Genomic DNA, 19,580 nt, shown 5'->3' on the forward strand with positions numbered 1-19,580 from the left:
TTGTGGTGGCTGCAGCTGCAGGCCTTGGGTGTAGTACCTGAAAGGTATTGTTTTAGAGTTTTTCTAAGGACAAAGCTGGTGTTTTCTACTGTTTTGTTGAATATTGTCTCATGTTTGTCGTTGATTTTTATGCAATTTGTAGTCCTTATTAAGTCCTTTCCTAAGATCAGTCTTCAATAAAAAAAGTATTTACCAAACATCTGGTGTTTCCAGCAGGTGCCTGTGTCACCCACAGAGCTTTTCAATCTGAAAATCAGAACGATCTCTCCCATAAATTGAACATCTCAGATGGAGGGGTATTTAAGGAGGGCAAACACCCTCCTACTGCTCAATAGATTTGGGATTACAGCTCCCATCACACCCTACGTCTGTGTATTTAACCGGAAACAAATGAAATTGAAGTATTTTGACCCTGAAGAAAAGGATCTCTGTCCTCCAGGTGTGTTTGCTTCTGTGACCATATTATAGATTGGAGGCCAATGAAAACTCCTTATATATGCGCTCTGGGTGCAGGAAAGGAGACACCTCTATTGATTTTCTAAGGCGGTTGTTAATGTTGAGTATTTATCTAAGAGAACTTTAGTGCTTGGGACCCTGTGGGATCGAAGTCACATCCTCGCCACTTCTGTCTGATTTACTGATTTGAATTCCAGCAGGATCCAGTGGATCCCGCAGGGGGTGCATGGCGGCAGGCTGACGCCGGTCGCAGGTGCTCCCGGGGGAGGATGAGGGAATCAAAGACGATCGAGGTGAAAAGCAGCACGCTGAAGGCTCCGACATTTCGGGTTCTAGGCGTCATGAAGTGAAGGAGTTTGTGGACTCAGTGGCTTCAGCGGTCCCAGTGGGGAAGGTACTGGAGGCAAGGAGGAGTGAGAGACAAGACTGGAGCAGGTATAAGGTACAACAGGGGTTGATGGAAAACAATCTTCCCATACAGGTACCATTTCTCCCAGTGAGTGAAGAGCCTGGGGCAGAGTGTGCTGGAGGAAACTCTGCAGGCCACTAGGGAGAGGGTTAAGATGAATACTTCCTTGGATAGAGAGTACAAACCCCTCTGCGTCCAGCGCCGGAGAATAAAGGATTAAGTGGGAAGGTAAAGACCAGACAATGCGTGGGGCTGTAGCATCATCACCTGTAAAAAAGGTGCTAAAGGGGGCAGGGAAACCAAAGAGGTGCGGGCCTATGGAAGGTCGTTAACCCCCAAAACCTCCCCCCTCCCTCAGGTCATACTTTAAAATCCTGGAGCATGTTACTGCTGCTGCCCAGGTGAGGGAGAATCATGCAACCCCTCCCCCCTTCCCCCAGGGGGAGCCGCTGATGCTTGAAGATCATTTTTCTCCACCGGCAGACGAGGTAGGAGTAGCCCAAAACGCCCAAGATGTACAAGAGGGTCTAAATGTACATGGTGGAGGGGCGTCAGATCAAAGTTCAAAGCAGACCCAAGACAAAAATGGGACCTTTGAGATTGATAACCTGTGCCAAGCGGAGTCTTCCCCAGGCAATCAGGTTGAGAAACTGCTTCTCAACTTGAGGTAAGACCTTCTTACGAAGTTCGAGATTTCAGAGGGTAACCAAAGCGGCATTCAGGAAAAGTGTGGGATCCTGGAAGAAAAATTAGATGGTATTACTCTACGTACTACAGTCCTGGAAAGTGAGGTAAAATCCCTGTCAGTTGCTTTATCTGCGAATACAACAGATATTGCGGAGCTTAAAGCACCAAATAGGCAGCTACAGGAGGATATGGAGGGGCTGGAAATACAGACTAGGCGTAATAACCTGAGACATCTCAATATCTCAGAAGGCTCTGAAAAGAGTGACATAAAAGGCTTTATATGTACACTCTTGCGCGAAGGTTTGTTTCAGGACAGGCCTGACATTGACTTTGATAAAGAGATTCAAAGAGTCCATAGAGAGCCACACAGGTTAAATCCCGCCAGGAAAACACCCAGGAAAATTTTGATAAATTTTCTGACGTATGCTGTTAAGGAGTTAGTCGTGGGGCGTGCTTTGAAGGAACGTTCACTGAATTTTGGGGACTTTAGTTATCAAGTTCGATCGGACATTGGGAAGAGGACCACGCAGAGGCAAGGGGAACTGGACTCTAGGATGAGTGACTTACGGAGTAAGGGCGCCCAGGTCCAGATCAAGTTCCCCGCGACGCTGAAGATAATGTGGCGCAGTAAAATGCACAATATTAGTAACCCGGAAGAGGTGGATGCTTCTTTGCCCCAGATGGAGGGATCAGAACAGGAGAGGCCTGGAGGGTTTTGTTTGTGCTTTGCTGAGTTGAAGTCGTATAAAAAGCAGCAAAATAATCTTATCACATAGTTAGGTTTCCTTTTCTTTTTTTTTTTTAATGTGGATAGTTGGATTTCCTCTTCACCTGGGAGGTCGCGAAGGGCGGGTCGTATCGCCCAGGGGTGGGAAGGGGGTGTCCCCGAAGGATGCACAGGGTGGTGGGAGCATGGGGCAAAAAAAAGAAAAATATGTCCTAGATGTTTATATGACCATTGTACAGCTGTTTTAGGATGGCATCAGACAAGGAGTCCTTATTATGATATAACGTGGAAGAAGTTTCAGAGGAGTGATTTTCAAGATGAGTAAACTGGGGAGGAGGAGCCTAGCGCGCAACCAAGATGGCCGCATAGGTGCGAGGCTCCCGAGGACCTCCGCGACCTCCTGCATAAATCCTGACTATATCCTGTCCTAGCCGAGGGGACTGTGTTTGTGAGCCCGAGCTGAAGTGCCACCCGTTTTCCGTTTCCGAATCGGACCTCGGACACCGGCGGGAGCACCGATTGAGGTTTGCGGCCTTCTCCACGCCGGCCCCCCGGATTGGAGTGGTGGGGCGATCCGGAGACAAAGTGAACAACAGCGGCGGGCGAGGCTGGGCGACTCGCGTACCCCCGCACTTTCACTTTCGCTTTTGCGCCCTCCTTGCTGCCAGGCGAGGTAGGGTTGCGGGGCGGTGTGCGGTGGTGTGGCCTCGTTGGGGTGCCCTGCCGGCCCGCCAGCTGTGATCCGCCCTGCGGAGCTGTGGTCGCCCCCCCCCCGGAGCCCGTGAACTGGTTTGTCGGCCCCTTTCAAGGAGATTGGCACGATTTGGGGACTGGAACCATGTCCACAAAGCAAGATGGCGACCGGGCAAAGGTGAAATCGACCCGCCGTGGCACAGCCCAACAGTCCAACAACATGGACCGCTACACCCTCCAGAAGGGATCTCCAGAGGCGCCGCGCGGGTCCCCTGCGGGCCCGACTGATGCTCCTGCTGTGCCCGCGGATCTGACCCTCCGAGACGTCATGGGCGCCATCGCCGAGATGAAGGCCTCGGTGGACCAGCGCTTCGACACTCTGGCGCAGAAGATTGACTCGGTCCTCGTGGATGTGGGCCTGGTGAGGGCCGATCTGTCTAAGACGAATGACCGGGTCGATACTTTGGCCCACACTACCTCGGGCCTTACAACGGACGTGGCGGCCCTCCAAAAGGAGGTGCGCCGGCTTGGCCAGGCGAGCGCCCTGATGGATCGTCGACTGGAGGATTCCGAGGGTCGGGCCCGGAGGAACAATGTCCGCATTATCGGGGTGCCGGAGGGACGTGAGGAGGAGGCGGCGGATCTGTTTGTGGAGGACCTGATCCTCACCCATCTCCGGCCCCGGGGGCTGAGTAAACTCTTTGCGGTGGAGCGTGCCCACAGGGTCCCCGGAGGAAGACCTAAGGCCGGAGCCCCTCCGAGGCCTCTCATCGCCCGGATTTTCAACTTTCGGGACAGAGACGCTATCCTGCAGACTTCTAGGCTACAAGGACCGGTCAGACTCGACAATATGGACGTAAACTTCTATCCTGATTTTACTCCGGCGGTCCAGAAGCAGAGACTGAGTTTTCTCGGAGTCAAACGTCGCCTACGGGACCTGAACATCAAGTATGCGATGCTTTTTCCAGCGAAGTTGAGGGTAGAGGTGGATGGCCGCACGCACTTTTTTGATCGTCCCGAGGCGGCCGGGGACTGGTTGGACACGTTGCCCGGGGATCGGGGCCGGGGGGGTGGGGGGGGCGCGGTTGGCGGGGAGGGCTCGCCGGATCAGGACTGAGGGACTAATAGTAGGCCTTGCTCTGGACAACATTACTGTCACCATTGTCTGATTGTGTAAGTTCCCCTCCTGTGGAGGTCGTATGGGGTCTCTTGGGGGCTTTCCCTCCTCCTCTGGGGGACTAGTTAGTTTTCTCATTTATGGGGCGACAGGCACACTGCACTTTGGGGGGGCTGTCTGGGCTCATGCAGGGGTGCAGGGAGGGGGGAGTTTTGTTGGGATGGGTGGGTTGGGGTGGGGTGTTGTTCGTTTTTTCCGCAAGGCAAACCCTTTACCGTATTGGTGTTTTTGTGGTGCTCTCGGGGGGACGAATGATGGCTTCTGTGTGGGATGGGGGGTAGGGACCTGACTTTGTTGTCGTGGAACGTTAATGGACTGGGGGATAGGATTAAGCGAGGTGTGGTCCTGCAGTATCTGAAACGAATTTCGCCAGATGTGGTCTTTCTGCAGGAGACACACCTTATTGGTAATTCCTTTTGTGCCATGAATCGGCGTGGCTATCGTCTGGTGGCCCACTCGGGCTTCACGTCTGGCTCGCGGGGGGTGGGCATCATGGTTAAGAACTCGCTCCCGCTGGAAATAGATGAGGTGCGCCATGATGAGAGGGGACCCTACACTGCCTTGGTGGGGAGAATGGAGGGCAAAGTAGTTGTCTTGGTTTCAGTGTACGTCCCACCGGGGTTACAGTCTACCACTTTTGCGGACCTGGGGCGCCTCCTCCTTGACCTTCCGGGGGGGCTTCTGGTGGTTGGGGGGGACTTCAATGCTGTGGCTTCTGGGACTATGGATCGTTACCCCCCTAGGGACCTCCCCCGGGCGCAGGCGTGGCTGTCCGGCCTCTTAGATACACTGGGATTGGTGGACTGCTGGCGTTTAAAACATCCCACGCAGCTGCAGTACACTTTCCATTCGGGTGCCCATGGTAGCCTCTCGCGGCTTGATCATATCCTTGTCCCTGCCGCCTATGCTGGGAGAGTGGGAGAGGTGCGCCATTTGGCGCGGGGTATTTCCGATCACTCCCCGCTCCTGTTGCACTTTGATGTCTTCCCGAGGGGGGAGGGAAGGGTAGCTCCAATCAATGCCTGGTACCTGCGCGACCCCACTATTCGTGCTGACTTGATTAAATCCTTGCAGCGGTATTTTGAGGAGAATGTGGGGTCTGTCCCTTCGGCTATCTCCCTGTGGGAAGCCTTCAAGACAGTTCTTAGAGGGGAGGCCCTCTCCTTCATATCCCATGCCCGGAGGCGCGAGCAAGAGGAGGTGACCCGGGTGGAGGCCGAAATTACTGAACTAGAGGGTGATCTGGGGAGTGGGGTGACGGATGCGGCACTGCATGCTCTACACTTTAAGCAGGCGGCCTATAGGGCCCTAGTCACGGAGGCAGCCAGGGGCCTTAGTAGAGAGAAACAGGGGCGACTGTATGATGTGGGCGATAAGGCTGGTAAATTGATTGCGTGGTTGGATAAAAAGGAGAGAGCGAGTCGTGTGGTCCTGTTGTAAATTGAAACGACGATGTGATTAAGCATTTACTAAAGACATTAATTCCCCTTTCCTAGATTGTGTTTTCTCTGTTATGTTGACCGAAGTTCGGACTCCATTTTGTATTGTCATGCTTCCACGTGTTCCCCACGAGAAGAGTCCAACCTCTGTGTTAGTTGCTCTTGTAATCTGCCTAGTAACAGTCTATAAATAGCTCCTCTGTCCATTTGGCACATGCCCAGACTTGACCACATCTGTTATCAGTTAGCCTTGCTTGACCATGTTTTCGCGGGCTCAAGGAGTGTGTTAGCTCCGCCCACATATTGATTCAGTATCGAAAATGACCATAAATGGTAATGTTCTTCGGTCTCATGTTGTATCCACCCACTTATGAGCCCCTCTATTGTGTATAAAAGGGGACCATGTACGTAAGTTCTTTGTGCTACTCTATGCAATACTGAAGAGTGTTGTGTGGATTGTAGGACCACCCTTAAGGGTTAATAAATGCTGTCTTTGTACTTTGCAGTTTCCGTGCCAACTTCCTTATAGATTCCATTACAGGAGAGCGAACCCTTGTGTCCTGCGGGCCTAGCTGGGGCCTGTATTCATCAATTGGCGCCCGTCACGTGGGGCTCATCGGCGACTCGGATGCTCAAAGGACTGGTCGCGACGAAGGTGAGGAATTTGGCCGGGGACGTGATCACTGCCAGCGGCGTCTTAGCCCTGGCATCCCGAGGTTTTTCTTCCTTCCCTTCCGAGCTGACCGTCTGGGTGGCGCCGGTCCTCGACTGAGACCTCTTCTGTCGGTCTTGCCGTGAAAGCCGTTTGGGCGATTGTGGAGCTTGGCAGTTGGAATCTGGACTCTTGATTGGTAAGAACCGGTGTACGGTACTTGCTCCGAGTTTTTGAAGCCTGATCTGGCTATTTGAGTTTGATTTGTGATGACTAGTCATATTTTGTATTTGTCTTTGTGAATATATATGCGTTGCAACACATATAGGCAGGTAATGTGGAGAGATTTCTCCGGAGCTGTGTAACTTTGAACGGCGCAACGATTAAGTGCCATTTTTCTATAATATTGCATATTTTGCATTATTTCTGAGCATGCCTGCTTTCAGCGCACTCCGTAAGTGGTGTTGCTGTTTTGGAAACCGGTTGAACCTCGAGGAATCTGCTCCAGCTCCCCCAGAGGGGACTCCTAATAGGGATATGTATGTGAAGCATGGTCTTTCTTCCATAATGTACAGCACAGTATGGAGGAAATATACTAAGAAAGATCCTGAGTTACGATGGCCTTTGTATGGATCGTTTGATATACGTAAGATTGAGTATGTGGAACAGTGTATGTGTAAGCGGCGTGCTCGTCAGGATATGTTTGAGTGTGTACGGTTGTGGGTGAAGGAGGTGCGTGAGCGAGAGAAGCGCGAGAAAGCGCTGTTTGATAAGGAACAACGGAAGAATGATCATGTGCGAGCCCAGGAAGCGAAGCGTCGGGAAGACAGAGAACAGACAGAGAGACAAGAGAAAGAGCGTAGGCTGCAAGTTTCGGGTCAATATGCTGTTCGGCAGCCACTTTATCCTGTCCTTAATAATCTTGATGATGATTTTTATTTACTAGATCGCTCTCCGCCCCCTTATGTCGGCGCATCTGCTCCGAGGCCGCAAGATTCTGTCCCGGGTCCGGGTAAGGTAGATACGCGGTCCATGTTATCGGCTGAGCATATGGCTGAGCTTCGGCAAATTTCCTTCCGTGCACTTAAGGGTAAGGTGTCCGTGGATGAATTGTTCCATACTTGGGGGTCGTGGCAGGATAGAGAGAGATTGTATTTTTTGAGTCATTTCGCTGAGGAAGTGATTGCTGCTTTTCGGAAATATTCTAGTGTCTTTGAGCCTGAAGAAGTGACATCGGATGCTAAAGCATTGCATGATGGTGTTTTTTCTCCCTCTAAGGCTCCTGATACGGCTCGGCGGCTATTCGCTTTGCGGGACGCGGTGCTGGCCCATAAAGGAAAAGCGCGCCCACGAGCAGGGGAGGAGACGCAGTCGGATTCGTGTACCGCAGAAGGCCACTCATCCACCTCTCAATCAGATAAGAGCGATCTAGTGCATGCTAAGCCAATGCGCGAGGCGGCGCCTTTGTATGTTCCTCCTAAAGGAGCGGGGACTAGCTCGGACATTACCTCCGCCGATGCTAAGGGATATTTTGTGTATAATTGGGTTTACACTCCATGGCATAGGGCTGATGTTATGGCATTGAAGAATGCGCTGCCCGACCCCCGCAAGAATCCAGCGGCCTTCTATGAAGAAGTCGAGGGGGCCTTGAATTCTTGCGTTATGACTTTAGCAGATATAGATTTGTTCTTTGGGCTTATTCTACCACCAGATATGTGGCGATCTGTGCGAAAGGTAGATGATGTTGCCACTTTTAAGGCTCGATGGTCTGAACTGGAGGATGAGGATAGGGAGAGGAAGCCTGCGCAGAAACCGCCCCAGAATATTTTAGATCTCCCTGCTGCTATTGTGGCTAAGCTGAAGACAATTATCCCCCCTAAAAAGATTGACTGGAATATGTTAGCTGCATGTAAACAGAAAGTTGACGAGTCAGTTGCGGACTTCTTTACGCGCTTTGAGGAGACGTTTCATGATTTTAGTGGACAGTCGCTTACTGACGATACGGGACGCCACCTTTTTGCGGATAAATATGTGGCTAATCTGCTGCCGGCAGTTGCGGCCCGTCTAAAAGCGAGTGAAAGTTCTTGGTCCTCCGCTACACCGACGGCCCTCCTGACTATCGCCCAGTATTATGAGCGTCAGGAGCAAGAAGCAAAGGGCCAGGAGGAAAAGAAATCGAAAGATTTGAAAACAAAGGTGATGTTGGCACAAGTCTATGGCCCGCCTCGACGGGGTAGTAATAGAGGTAGGGGAGGATCTTATGGTCCTCCCTCGGGCCGATCTGATTTGAATAGGAACCAATGTGCGTATTGTAAGCAATCGGGTCATTGGGCTAGGGACTGCCCGGTGTTGCATGCATCGCGTCAGGGGCATACCCACGGTGGCCCGCGAGGTAGAGGGGGTTTCTCGAACTTTCGAGGGAACTCTAACGAACAGGCTCGTTTTGACTCTGCTGGGCAGCACCGAGATAGATCAAATGTTTTCGATCGCCAGCATCAGTATCAAGCGTCAGGGATTGACCGGTCGGGGTACCATGACTCTCAGCATGCATAGGAATGCGTTGGATGGGGGTTAGAATCAGTTGAGGTGCCGGTCGATCAGAAGGGCCCTTATGTATCGGCTGAAGTTTTGGGCTCTACTGATCAGTTCCTAGTGGATACAGGAGCGTCACGTAGTGCGCTATCTAAGCAATTGGTTCCGGGGGCTCCCCCATCCGGCTTAATGGTCACATCGGTAGGGTTTGACGGTACACTCTCCCGAAGCCCTCTTTCACAGCCCCTCATGTTTAAGGTTGATTCTTTTTCTGCACCCTGTCCGTTTCTGCTTGCCCCGTACACACCGGACAACATTATGGGTCTTGATATGTTAAAACATTTTAGGGCTACGATCCGCTGCTCCCCTGCTGGTGTACGGGTAATATTGAATGACAATTACCCCCGATCAGAACGGATGTGTACGATGTCAGAGGATGCGCTGTTAGCTACCCTCCCTCGTGCTTTGTGGGCAACTTCGGATACTGATGTGGGACAAATGGTGATTCCACCGGTCCACATTAGCGTCCAGGAGGGGGCGGTGTTACCACGCCTCCCACAGTACCGTATTTCCCAGGAGGGGGAGGAGGCTCTTATACAGATAGTGCAGGATTTGATAGCGGTAGGGGTAGTGGAGGAAGTCCCCTACAACATTTGTAACAGTCCGATTCTTCCCATACTGAAAAAGGATACGGATGCCAGAGTTTATCGGTTTATAATTGATTTGAGAGAAGTGAACAAGATCGTGATACCTCAATACCCAGTGGTTTCCGATATCACGACGTTGCTTACCTTGGTCCCGCCTACGGCGACCATGTTCTCAGTGATTGATTTGAAGAATGCCTTCTTTTCCATTCCCATTCACCCTGATAGCCGATATCTTTTTGGGTTTACATTAAATAATAGATCTTATCGTTTTTGTAGGATTCCCCAGGGCTACACAGAAAGCCCTAGCATTTACAGTCAGGCTTTGAAACGACAATTGGATTCCTTTGTTCTGCTCGAGGGGGTCGCCCTCATTCAATATGTTGATGACATCTTGCTGGCGGCTGACACCCTGGAGTTGTGTGAAAAAAGTACGTTATCCTTACTTTCTTTTTTAGCGTCCCACAATCATAAGGTATCTAGGAAGAAATTGCAATTCTGTAGACCAAAGGTGACTTATTTGGGTCACCTTTTGTCTAAGGAGGGACGTGCACTCACACCGGATCGTATCCAAGTAATTTTGGATACACCGAGACCGTCCACACAGAAGGATGTGCGTGCATTTTTGGGCCTCGTTTCTTTTTGTAGACAGTGGATATTGGGGTTTTCGCACATAGCTAAGCCATTGTTAGCCCTCTTGACAAAGGACACGCCTATCCCAATCCCTTGGTCAGATGAGTGTGATACTGCTTTTCAGCAACTCCGGCAGGCCCTTTGTTCAGCACCAGTGTTAGGGACCCCTGATTATGCAAAACCCTTTTCGTTGTATGTGCATGAGAAAGATGGATGTGCATTGTCAGTTTTAGTGCAGATGCACGGCGATAAGCAGCGCCCTTGTGCATATTTTTCGGCTGTACTTGATCCTGTCGCCCGAGCATTACCAGGGTGTTTTCGCTCGGTTGCGGCGACAGCTGTGTCAATACGCCAAAGCGAGGGAATTGTGTTATCTCATAAGCTGTTGGTATTAGTCCCCCATGCTGTCGATGCCCTGCTCAATCAAACGAAGACGCAGCATTTGACCAGCGCCCGTTTAACGGGATATGAGTTGACGCTTTTGGCTCCTCATATTACGTTGAAAAGGTGCGTAACGTTAAACCCGGCAACATTGTTGCCATACCCCGAAACCCAGCCTGAGGCGCGGAAAGCGCATGATTGTATTCTCGTGACTGAGGAACAAACAAAGGGTCGTATTGATCTCCAGGATACGCCCTTTCTAGATGTAGATGGAGAACTGTGGGTGGATGGATCCTGTCTGAAGCTACCAGATGGTACGACTTCAGCAGCATATGCAATTACCACATTACAAACGATAGTGGAGACAGCACGCATACCACAGAAATCAGCTCAAGCAGCGGAACTGATAGCATTAACACGAGCATGTGAGCTCAGTACAGGACTATGTGTGAATGTTTATACAGATAGCCGCTATGCCTTCGGAGTAGCGCATGACTTCGGCCTACTCTGGAAGGAGAGAGGGTTTTTAACGTCACATGGAGTACAGATAATGCATGGAGAGTTAGTTCATAATCTTTTAACTGCACTGACATACCCAAAGAAAATTGCCATCGTTAAGTGTAGCGCCCATAGGAAAGTAGTTGATAAAGTTGGAGAAGGGAATGCGTTAGCAGACCGAGTAGCACGGGAGACTGCGATGCAGCCCGGTACTACTGCCATGTATGTAGTAAAGTCACAGGTGGAAACATGGCATGATGCGAAGGAGGAAGTGCGAGAAATGCAAAGGACCGCTTCTGACAAAGAGCGGGAACAATGGGCTAGAGAGGGAGAATTGGACGATGAGGGTTGCTGGAGAAATAAGCAGATGGATAGATGGAAATTACCCACGGCTTTTGTACAACCTATGGTTCAGATGGCACATGGGCTAGCACATGTTGGAGCTTCCGCAATTGTGAAATTGCTTACCCAAGTCTGGGAGCATCCAGAGATTGCTAGCACAGCGAAGAGGGTGGTGCAGACTTGTATGATCTGCCTGAGGTATAACCCAGGAAAGGGTACTCGAACTCCAGCAGGAGGGTTTGTGACACCCACTGCACCCTTTGAGGTTCTGCAGATGGATTACATCCAGCTGGAGCGCTGTAATAATCTGAAGTATGTTCTAGTAGTGGTTTGCGCCTTCAGCAAATGGGTTGAAGCGTACCCTACGAAAGACAATACTGCAATGACTACTGCGAAGCTGCTGCTGAAGGAGTTTTTCCCCCGATATGGCGTTTGTAGACTTCTGTGGAGTGATAACGGCCCTCACTTTGTAGCGGATGTTATAAAGTATGTCTTGAAGGGCCTAGGCATCACTCAGAAGTTCCACGCCGTGTTTCACCCTCAGTCTGCAGGCCTAGTTGAGAAGTATAATGGTACACTGAAGCTTAAGATCGCCAAAATTCAAGCTTCGACGTCTTTGACTTGGCCAGACGCTCTGCCACTGGCGTTATTGTCAACTAGATCGGTACCGCACTCTCGAACTGGCCTTACACCATATGAGATTGTTTTCGGACGCCCAATGAATATTTGGGGTCCACCAAGACCTAAGGCTGTGTATGATGTACCTTGTGTAATGATGAGCGATTATCTGGCACAGTTAACGGATAACTTGGTTTCTATCCATCAACAGGTCCGAGAGGCGCTCCTTGATCGGTCTACCGGTGAAGGACATGGTCTCCGGCCTGGGGACCACGTGATGGTGAAAATATTTGACAGAACAAACAGCTTGGAACCGAGATGGGTGGGCCCTGAGCAGGTCCTCCTCGCAACGAGGACGGCTGTGCGAGTCTCCAACAGAAAGAATTGGATCCACTCCCTGCACTGTAGGAAGGTGCCGTCCGGATTGGTGGAACCTGCCGTGCTGACCGATCAACGAGAAATCTTGGCTGCAGAGACAGGCCGTGCTGCGGAGCCAAACGCCACTGAGGAGCTCTTTCCGGACCATGCGACTCCTGGAGGAAGGCGATATCATCTTCGACCAAGGAAGTGAGTTTTCCAGTACCGGGACATACTGTCAGAACGGCCCTTGGGTTAGTGAAACGGAGAGCCGATGAGGCAAGGGGGGGGGATCAGCCCTGCATTAGTGTAGCGACACCCGTCTTGGCCCGCTGGTGAAGAAATCAACCGCTGCCCAAGGGGAAGAGTTCTGACAGACTTTTAGTTTCAGGAAGATATTGGGTTTTATTTCCACTTTGATATGGAGAAAAAGAAAATCCTTTGTGCATTAGGGTTCATGTTGACAGTAGCCATTGTTGGGATAACCACATGGTTCGTGGAGGATGTAACTCCCGCTCGGAAGATTCTTGTGTTAACAACTCCGGTGCCTGAGGAGCACTACTTTTATACTTTACCATATCAAGAGTTGAAGCATCGACAGTCTTACTTGAATAACACTTTCATCCAGATGCTGCATCATACCCACGTTGCTACGAATGCTACGAACTGTTGGATATGTGGGATGATGCCAGCTCATCAGAAGAAAGGAGGAACGCCATTTATACCACTTCCTTTCTCTCATAATGGCTCTTGTAGAGCATGGTATACTTTGCTTTTTGCCACTCGGAAACCGACAGTGGGACGATTGCTTTTTAGACTTAATAAAGAATGCCATCAAGACAAAAATGGGTATCCACAAGCGAATGGGACAATTTGGGAGTGGGAAGAGTACCGACCAGACAATGAATCCATTCCCTACATCTTCACGAACACAAGAGACACTGTGGGAAAGGAGAAATTTGTGATTCAAGTAGCACAAGCTCAAGCGGACCTGTGTGTCCAGAGTGTGGGTTTTATCCCTGTTGGTGTTAGTGATTGTATTACTGTTCTGAATATTGATGGGTTGAACAATAGTACCTTCTTAGCCTCCCATAATACGTACTTTGTGTGTGGAAATAAAGGTTATTACCGTCTGCCGGCTGGGTGGTCTGGGGTATGCTATGTATCATTTCTATTACCTCCTGTATTCCTAGCACCCGCATCTTATCATAAGGATCTGAAATTATTGAATAATGTGACTGTAAATAGGTATAAACGTACTTTATCAATTGATGATGTGGATCAGACTGATACCAGTCTGCAACAGTATATTGATTTTAACTTAGGACTGTTTTTCTTTGTTGGAGCTGCCCTGAACAGTAGGAAGAGCCGAAGATTAACAAGAGTGGTAGAAGCTGTGACAAATCAGACTGCTGCTGCTCTTGGGAATCTTACGGAGGAATTGCAAATTACTAGAATTGTTGCATTGCAGAATCGTATGGTATTAGACGTTATGCTAGCTGACAGAGGAGGAGCATGTAAAATTATTGGAAGTAGCTGTTGTGTGTTTATCCCTGATCATACGCCATCAGTTTATAATGCCATCAATAAACTGCATAAAATTGCAGCTGAGATCCATACAGAAAACGGCACTTGGTCCTTTTCTGGATGGTTTTGGGCGTTAATTACTGCCTGGGGATGGAAGGTTCTAACTGGTCTCTGCATTATTGTAGCGGTTCTGTTTTCGTGCTGTATCTGCGTTCAATGTGGTCCCTTGCTCTGCTCATTATGTGTATCATTCTGTATCCCTGATAAGAAAACTATTGCCGATGTTGCTCACCAAAAACGTTTAGCTAAGGAAGTTGAAGAAATGATGACAATTGACATACATGATGATTATCCTAACAAACCGGATGTCTTCAGTAAATGCTGAAAGGGTCGTCTGTTGTAAATTGAAACGACGATGTGATTAAGCATTTACTAAAGACATTAATTCCCCTTTCCTAGATCGTGTTTTCTCTGTTATGTTGACCGAAGTTCGGATTCCATTTTGTATTGTCATGCTTCCACGTGTTCCCCACGAGAAGAGTCCAACCTCTGTGTTAGTTGCTCTTGTAATCTGCCTAGTAACAGTCTATAAATAGCTCCTCTGTCCATTTGGCACATGCCCAGACTTGACCACATCTGTTATCAGTTAGCCTTGCTTGACCATGTTTTCGCGGGCTCAAGGAGTGTGTTAGCTCCGCCCACATATCGATTCAGTATCGAAAATGACCATAAATGGTAATGTTCTTCGGTCTCATGTTGTATCCACCCACTTATGAGCCCCTCTATTGTGTATAAAAGGGGACCATGTACGTAAGTTCTTTGTGCTACTCTATGCAATACTGAAGAGTGTTGTGTGGATTGTAGGACCACCCTTAAGGGTTAATAAATGCTGTCTTTGTACTTTGCAGTTTCCGTGCCAACTTCCTTATAGATTCCATTACAGGAGAGCGAACCCTTGTGTCCTGCGGGCCTAGCTGGGGCCTGTATTCATCAGTCCCGCTGATTGAGAGGACGGATGGTGTACGTGTCACCGAGCCAGAAGACATTGTCTCTTGCTTCGCGGACTATTTCCGCGAGGTGTATTCCCCGGTCTCTCCCTGCTCGGAGGCGGATTCCCATGCCCTGCTTCGGGATATCGCGCTGCCCTCCCTTTCGGTGGAGGACAGGGAGTCGTTGGATGCTGCTCCCACCTCGGACGAAATTGCCCTCGCCATACGCTCGGTCGCATCTGGCAAGGCCATGGGCCCGAACGGCATCCCTATCGAGTTGTATAAGCTGCGACCGGATGTACTGGCACCCCACCTCCACGCGATGTTCCTGGCGGCCCACTCGCGGGGCTCCCTCCCGCCGGACCAGCGTCTGGCTACAATTGTGGTGATCCACAAGGAGGGGAGACCCCGAGACCGGGTTACATCCTATCGGCCTATCTCGCTCTTGAACGCGGAGCCCAAAATCCTCGCCAAGGTGCTCGCCAACCGGCTGGTCGGCGTGGTGGGCGATCTGGTCCACCAAGACCAGTCCGGCTTTATTCCCCATCGCAACACGGCCCTTAATCTACGGCGCTTGCACGGGGTGCTCGCGCGTGTACCGTTTGTGCGGGAGCCGGCCATCTTGGCGTCCTTAGACGCCACCATGGCGTTTGATACGCTCGAATGGCCATACATTTGGGCGATGCTGGGGAAATTTGGATTTGGGCCGGGGTTCATCAGCTGGGTCAAATTGTTGTATTCGGGCCCATTGGCGCAGGTGGTAGTGAATGGACGAGTCTCAGCCCCATTCGCGCTGGGACGGGGCACGCGACAGGGTTGCCCCTTGTCGCCGCTCCTGTTTGCATTGGCCTTGGAACCCCTGGCGGAGTGGCTGCGGTGGCACCCTTCCATCCGTGGTCTCCGTTGGACCCCCGAGTATGAGGACCGCGTGTCCCTCTATGCTGACGATATCCTTTTGTACCTAGCCTCCCCGCGCAAATCGCTGATTGTCCTGGTTGATGTCCTGCGCTCCTTTGGCCGTAATTCAGGCCTCGTCATCAACTGGGCTAAATCATGTGTCTATGTGCTTTCCGGGGAGGCTCCCGTTCTCCCGCGGGGCTGTCCGATCCAGATTGCCTCGCAGGGATTTCGGTACCTGGGTGTCTATATCACGCTGGACCCGGAGGCCCGCTACGAGCGGAACTTGCTTCCCCCCCTCCAGCGCTTGAAGGAAGAGGTCGTGCGCTGGCGGCGTCTGCCGCTTTCGCCTCTCGGCCGGGCGGCATTGTTTAAGATGATGTCGTTGCCGCGCTTCCTGTACGCTCTCCAGAATACTATGGACTTCGTCCCGGCGCGCTACTTCCGCGAGGTGGAGAGTCTGCAGCGCCGGCTTTTCTGGGACGGGAGGCCGCGTATAGCCCTGGCGAAGTTGACGCTCCCGTGGTACGACGGGGGGATTGCCCTCCCGGACATTAAGCGGTATTACTGGGCCTCCCAGCTAGCTGCAATTAATCACGGCCTCTACGGGCCCGCTTTAAACCCGGCATTTGAAATGGACAAGATGTTCCTGCCCGGTGGCGATTACAATCGAGCGCTCTACTCTGGCGCGCCCGATCCCCGCTTGACGGGCCCCACGCGTGTCATGGTGCGAGTGTGGCACGCGGCCAATGCAGCTATGGGGTGGAAGGACCGTTTGACCCGGGCGTCACCGTTGTATGCGCCGCAGCGGTTGGGTTCCCTGTGGACCTCGAAGGGCTTCGAGAAGTGGGACACGATAGGCATCAGTAAAGTGGGGGATCTCTGGACGAGGGGGGGATTCAAAACATTCGAGACGCTGCAGACGGAGTTTCAGCTGCAGGGCAGTGAATACTTTCGGTACTTGCAGGTCCGTCACGCACTGGGCTCCGTCTTCCCAGACGTCGCCTCCATCCCGGAGTCTTCCCCCCTGGAGGATAGAGTGCTAGACGGCCACGTTCCGGACAGCACGATCTCCCTCATTTACAAGAAATTGATCAATGACCGCTTGGGCTTGCTGACTGGCCTCCGCGAGGCTTGGGTTGCCGATGGGCTGGAGTTGGACGACGAGGACTGGATTTCCGCGGTGGCCTCTCCGAAGGAGGTGGCCATACCGGCTCGCCTTCGCTTCGTCCAGCTTAAGATACTCCACCGGGTTTACATGACGGGGCCAAGGCTTCTGCGCATGGGCTATACCGAGGATGGGTTATGTAAGCGTGGGTGTGGTGCTTTGGCGACCTTTTTGCATATTCTGTGGGAATGCCCGAAGGTGGAGCGATTCTGGCGTGGTGTGCATGAGGTCCTGCGAGTGGTTACGCATGTCGCGCTGTTGCCTGAAGCGAGGAGATGCTTGCTGAATGTGTGGGAACCAAATGATTACTCGGTTCCGCAGACGCGATGGGTGACTCTGGGATATATGGTGGCTAAGCGTGACATCGCTCAGCTGTGGGGAGCCCAGAAGCCCCCGGCGGTGTCAGCCTGGACAGAACACATGGATTGGTGCATGTTCCGAGAGAAGGTGGTGTATGTGGCGAGGGGTAAGCCTGGGGCGTGGGTGAAAGTATGGGGCCCCTGGAACGCCTACCGCGGGGGTATTTGCGAGCCACCATTGCTGCCTGCTGTCTCACCAGCTCCGTCCCCCTAGTTGACCCCCTCCCCCGGCCCCGGGCACAGGGTTCCCCCAGTCCTTGATCTGCTCCCCTTCCCCTCTTTAGATTCCTGTGTATGGTTGGGGTCCCCGATTTGAGGTGCACGTGCTGTTACTTTTTGACTGCAGGTTGCCTTGCGGGTGTGGGTTTTTTTTTTTGTGTTGTTGTGTTCGTATAAACTGAAACCGTATTGTGGGCTCAGAGTCATGTGGCCCACGTCCTTGATACCTCCTGATCTACTTCTCTGCTACGCCAAGTGCCTTTTTTGTACGTATGTCACATGCTCCTGTCATTCTAGCGGCCGGCCGGAAGGTTGTAGGCCCATACTTGTATATACTTGAAATTGCAATAAACGGTTTCAAAAAAAAAAAAAAAAAGAAAAAAAAAAAAGATGAGTAAACTGAATTTAGTATACTTCTTATCTTGGAATGTCAATGGCTTGAGGTCCAGGAAGGAGATGGCGCGGGTGACTGAATTTCTTAAGTACAGTGAGGCGAATATCTTTTTCCTTCAAGAAACTCACTTGGAAAAGGAGGTATATAGGTCATCCTTTAACAAATTGGGGTGGGTCCAGGAAATAGTCTGTTCGGACCAGAGAGGTTGCACCAGAGGTGTACCTTAATTATCAGAAATAATTCTGGTTTAAGGCTAGTAAAATACGAATCGGACCTTTCAGGGAGATGGTTGGTGGCTCATCTGATGTTACAGGGGACTGCATTAGTATGTGCTATATATTATGGCCCAAATAATGATGCACCAGAAGCCCTAATGAAACCGGAATCATGCCTTTTGGAGGCCACTGCCCCAATAATATTAGGCGGGGACTTTAACATTGTTCAAAATAAAGATCTAGATAGAACCTCAAAAACTAAATATGTTAGTCCCCCTAGAACATCTGCAACTTTGAAAAATATGATGCTGGAGTTTAACTTGGTTGACGTTCGGCGTAGTAAGTAGGGGCAGTTGAGGGACTTTACTTTCTATAGCAAAAAATATAGACATCATTCCCGCATTGATTATTTTTTGGTGGACCAGGAGTTATTAGGGGATGTGGAAGAGGTTAAACATGTTCCTGCCATCCTCTCTGATCATTCAGCAGTCTTTATGTCTCTAAATTACCATAAATAAACTGGTCTGAAAAGGTGGACCTTGGATAGGACCATTCTATTAGATGTGGGGGTGGTATCAAGTATTATAGATGAAACTGTTGTCTTTTTTCAGACTAATAGAGGTTCAGCAAAATATTTGAATAGTGTGGGACACATTTAAAGCGTATTTAAGGGCAATACTTAGTTCTATTATGGTAGGTAAGAGGCCTGCCCTGAAACAGGATTAATTAATCAGATTAAGAGTAAGGAAAGTGATCTTCAGAAGGCCTCATTGGAGGACATGGCTAGCGTTTCTGCCCTTAGTAAAGAATTAGAGCTCTTACAAGCAGAATACCAAGGGCAAGTGGATAAAAGACTTTTTGACAGGTGGAAAGTAAGTAAGCTACAGCATTTCTCATATGGAGAGAAGTGTAGTTCGCTTCTGGCTTGGAAAGCAAAAATAGACAACGCTAGGAACTCATTCCGAAATTTGAGAGATGCAGAATCAGGAGCATTATTAAATACTAATTTGGAACTATGTGCCGAGGCTCGGAGACATATGAGTACTTTGTATGGAGAAGATATCTCTCCCAGAAAAGAGAGTATAGAGGCCTGGCTAGATAAGACGGAGCTCCCGCAATTAACTAATGAGCAAAAGAGGCTACTAGAGGACGAGATTACGGAGGAAGAGATCGAGTTACAGATTAGGAAGATGGCAAGGGGGATGGCAGCGGGGCCAGATGCATTCCTGTCGAGACTTACTCTCAGCTACTTGATAATATAGCTTCAGATTTGAAAGTCCTATTCAATTTGATATATATAGAAGGTGAAATTGTTCCACGGTCATGGGTGGAGGCCACTGTAACGTTAATTCTGAAACCTATTAAAGACCCACTGGAAATAGACTCGTATAGGCCGATTTCACTTTTGAATTCCGATCTTTTCAGGGATAGTGGCCTCTAGTGTTGCCCAGGTCATCAAAGGAGTTATTCATCAAGACCAGAGAGGTTTTATTCCTGGGAGGCAGCTTAATGAGCTTACCTTTCTGATGCTAGGAGTGATAGATTTGGCGGAAGCCCAGAATTTACC

The sequence above is a fragment of the Triturus cristatus genome, chromosome 1_1 (assembly GCF_964204655.1).
Source record: "Triturus cristatus chromosome 1_1, aTriCri1.1, whole genome shotgun sequence".
NCBI classification, from domain to species: Eukaryota; Metazoa; Chordata; class Amphibia; order Caudata; family Salamandridae; genus Triturus; species Triturus cristatus.